The sequence below is a fragment of the Vigna unguiculata genome, unplaced genomic scaffold (genome assembly GCF_037176805.1).
Source record: "Vigna unguiculata cultivar grain cowpea cultivar isolate G323 ecotype 2 unplaced genomic scaffold, ASM3717680v1 ptg000084l, whole genome shotgun sequence".
Lineage (NCBI taxonomy): Eukaryota > Viridiplantae > Streptophyta > Magnoliopsida > Fabales > Fabaceae > Vigna > Vigna unguiculata.
Window position 1 is genome coordinate 197,032 of NW_028196727.1, and position 4,275 is coordinate 201,306.

General features: G+C 30.6%; 2 non-coding genes across 2 annotated transcripts; both read right to left on the minus strand.

Annotated features, from left to right (window-relative positions):
- Positions 1–608: 608 nt before the first annotated feature.
- Positions 609–682, minus strand: TRNAW-CCA (transfer RNA tryptophan (anticodon CCA)). Its single transcript has one exon. It is a non-coding gene; the product is annotated as a tRNA-Trp (tRNA).
- A 165-nt stretch (positions 683–847) lies between these two features.
- On the minus strand, positions 848–921 carry TRNAP-UGG (transfer RNA proline (anticodon UGG)). The gene has a single exon. It is a non-coding gene; the product is annotated as a tRNA-Pro (tRNA).
- Positions 922–4,275: the final 3,354 nt, after the last annotated feature.

Consider the following 4,275-nt stretch of genomic DNA (forward strand, 5'->3'; position numbering starts at 1 on the left):
AAGTAGGATTTTTTATCTTCTTTTTTCTCTCAAAAATGGAAATTTAGGGAAGTGCTTTATAAACATATGTATAAAAAGAACGAACATATTTCATTTAGTTTCTATATGCCCACTATCACTAGTTATTTCGGTTTTTTACTATCGGTTTTAATTATAACCTCGTCTCTATTTATTGGTCTTAGTAAAATACGACTTATTTGATTTGTAATTTTGAGAGGAATAGTAAATTTTGGTATAAGACATTCTAGAATTCCTTACTATGTCAATTTACAATTCTCGATCGTTGAGATTTATGATCAATACAGATTTATGTTTAAGGCTAGATATTATATTACCTTTCTTTTTACTTTTCGAACAAATAAAAATGATTGAAGTTTTTCTATTTGGAATCGTGTTAGGTTTAATTCCTATTACTTTGGCTGGATTATTTGTAACTGCATATTTACAATACCGACGAGGTGATCAGTTGGATCTTTGATTCATTAATGTCTCTTTTTTTGTGATTCCCTATTTATTTAGTTTAATCCTAATCGACAAGGATAAAATTCAGACTTTCTTTTGAATGTTCAATTATTTCAGTGTAATTATCAGGCGAATAATACTAGAATCACGCTCTGTAGGATTTGAACCTACGACATCGGGTTTTGGAGACCCGCGTTCTGCCGAACTGAACTAAGAGCGTTTTGTTTTCATAAAATTATATGATCCAAATCCATTTTGCATATAGATATTCAGTATGTATGTTCAATTGGAATTCGTCTTCACAGGTTCCCGGTTTATTGCTCATCTCATAGAATATGGAATATTATAGAATACGGAATATCATAGAATAAGTAATTGTTAGGGATAGGGATGACAGGATTTGAACCCGTGACATTTTGTACCCAAAACAAACGCGCTACCAAGCTGCGCTACATCCCTTTTCCATTTGTTTATAGTGTTATTGTAAAGAATCTTTGTCTTGTTTTCCACATTTTTCTCTGTTGATATATATCAACAGAGAAAAAATACTTAAATAATAAAAAGAAAGGAGGATTTGAAATGCGAGATCTAAAAACATATCTTTCCGTGGCACCAGTAGTAAGTACTTTATGGTTCGGGGCTTTGGCGGGTCTATTGATAGAGATCAATCGTTTTTTTCCAGATGCATTGATATTCCCCTTTTTTTAATTTTAGTTATTGACACGGGAAGGGGTGAAGAAGATGAAAGGTCCAATTATATATTAAATATGTGTAATTAACCTACTCTTCTTTTTTTTTTTTTTAGGAAAGATAAAGACGAAAGATTAAATTGGCCTCATTGAAATTCGGAGTGACACTCGGGATCGGGATCTGGTCCAGGCTTCAATGGAATTGAATTATTAATTCAATTCCTATGAAAAAGAAAGTGAAAGCAGAAATCCATAGGTTGGGGCAACAATATCATAAAAAATACTTTAAAAAAACGAAAATACTGGCAATTTGAAACGAAATATAGTTACAGATCCTTGTATTCTTTTTGTACTAGATTCAATTAAATTGGAACGAAATCTTTCATAATTTTTCGAATTCTTCTTTTTTATCTTATCTTAGTTGTTTTCATCTTTTTCTTAGATTCTTAGATTCGAATCCGAAAAGAGTTATAAGTGAATTAAAAACCCAAAGGAGGGTCATGTCCAAGGGTAAAGATATCCGAGTAAGTGTTCTTTTGGAAGGTACTGGTTGTGATAAAAAGAGTCTAAATAAGGAATAAAGCGGTATTTCTAGATAGATTACTAACAAGAATCGACACAATACGCCTAGTCGATTGGAATTGAGAAAATGATGTCCCCGTCGTTATATAACAACATATGCTAAAGAAGAAAAAAAATACAAATCCTTTATTATAATTATATTTATTTAAATCAATGTTATTTTTGGAATAGGAATAAATAAACTATGGAAAAACCTAAGCGACTCTTTATTAAATCCAAGCGATCTTTTCGTAGACGTTTGCCCCCGATTCAATCGGGGGACCGAATTGATTATAAAAACATGGGTTTAATTTGTCGATTTATTAGTGAACAAGGAAAAATATTATCTAGACGTGTAAATAGATTGACCTTAAAACAACAACGATTAATTACTGTTGCTATAAAACAAGCTCGTATTTTATCTTCGTTACCTTTTCTTAATAACGAAAAACAATTTGAAAAAAGCGAGTCGACTGCTAAAATTACTCCTTTAAGAAAAAAAAATAGAAATTAAAAATTCGAAATCCAATTTGAATTTAGATTCGAATTAAACATGGATTGATGTTTTGTTCAAAATTAGGATAATTCCATTTGATTTTTTTGTTGGAATAAAAAAGATAATAGGTAACGAAGAATAATTTTTTAAGCATGGTTGTTTATTTTGATAGCTTTATCGTATGATAAAGCTATCAAAATAAACAAATTTCTAGTCTATACCTTCCTGCAGTAAATAAGGGGTTTTAAGTTTTTATGATATTATCGGCAATCATAAAAAGACAATTCTCTTTTAATATAGCAATTTGTGCAACTATTTTACGATTAAGAAGCAATTGCTTGGTGTATAGACTATTCATTAAATTATTATAAATATAAGATACTTTTTGATTCTCGCGAATTACTGCATTTATTCGACTAATCCATAAACCACGAAAATCTCTTTTTTTCCTATCTCTATCCCGATGAGCCGAAACTAAAGCTTTCAATTTCTGTTGAGTAATAGTTCGGGTAAGTCTTGAATGAGCTCCGCGAAAACTTGATACGAATAAACGAATTTTTGTCCTCCGTTTGTGAGCTATATATCCTCGTTTAATTCTGGTCATTTAATAAATGATATTTTCAGGAATAACTTTTTCATTTTTCAGTTATTCTTTTTTTCTTCCTAGTCTATTAATAACAAAAATGGATTCTTCCGATGTATAAAAAAAAATTCCAACGGCTCTTGCTACTATAACCGCCCCAACCACGATTTTTTATATTAAACATTTAACCTCAAAATCAGAAATTGTATAGATACTAGATATCAAATAAAATAAAAATAGTAAATGAAATAGGACACATATTTTTATAATGAATTGGTGGGTTCCTTCGTTTCTATGATTTTTTTTAGAAATGACCAGGTCCTCTCTATACACCGGAGCCTTTTTATTTTCATTTTTGATTCATTTAATGAATGTTATTGTTAACTTGTACAGTTCACACTCTGTGGCTCTACCCATGCAATATTGAGTAAGTAGGTTTTTTCACAACCAAATCTAATTCTATAGTAACGGTATTTAATTATGAAAATTTGCTGGGTAGCTGACCCTCTTATTCCATTCTTACAAAATCCATCAAAATACATTCATTAAGGACATACTTTATTTTTAATTGAAATAGTATTTTCTCCGCTTAACGGGTAACTTTTTTTTGTTACCGATGGGAAAGTCCTTCTCATATGAAATTGCAAATGTGTATTATTGGTTTTGCACCAATCGAAACCATAAATTTTATACAAGATAGAAGAATGTAAAGAATTATATAATTATATAGAAAAGAATTATATATTAAGTTAAGATAGTGTGAATGTAGTTTTTGCATTCACACTATCTTAACTGATTACCAATACTGAAAAATTTTAATTTGTTTTTTCTTAGTATTTAAGCTGAACGAGTCGCACATACACCCTGGTACACGTTCCTCGACGTTGAGGGCATCCCCGAAGAGCTGGGGATTTTGTGACGTTTCGGATTGGCTGTCTTGTGTTTCTAATAAGTTGTTTCATAGTTGGCATGGTAAGTCGTACTATATATATCTATATTTTTGTATAATGAGCAGGTTTAGATCTATCCTAACCGTGAATTACTTATATTCTATATTCCTTATTTATAGCCTATATTAATTATATATACTATATTAATAGATTAACTCTTAGAGATTTTATTTTAAAATGTAAAGTAAGATAGAGTAAAAAATTAAATTTCCAATCTTGTATTTAATTAGAATAACCTTTGCCACCAATTTTTTATTCAACTGCTACAAGATCTACAATTCCATGAGCTTGGGCTTCTGCTGCTGACATAAAAACATCCCTTTCCATGTCTTCCGATATAACCCATAAAGGTTTGCCCGTTCTTTGTACATAAACCCTTGTGATAGTTTCACGCATTTTCAGTAGCTCTTCCGCTTCCAGGACAAATTCTCCCGCTTGTGCCTCATAAAAAGAACTAGCAGGTTGGTGGATCATTACCCTGATTATATCACTTAAGTAGTATTTCCCTTATCTTGATAAATCTTTTTAGAATTC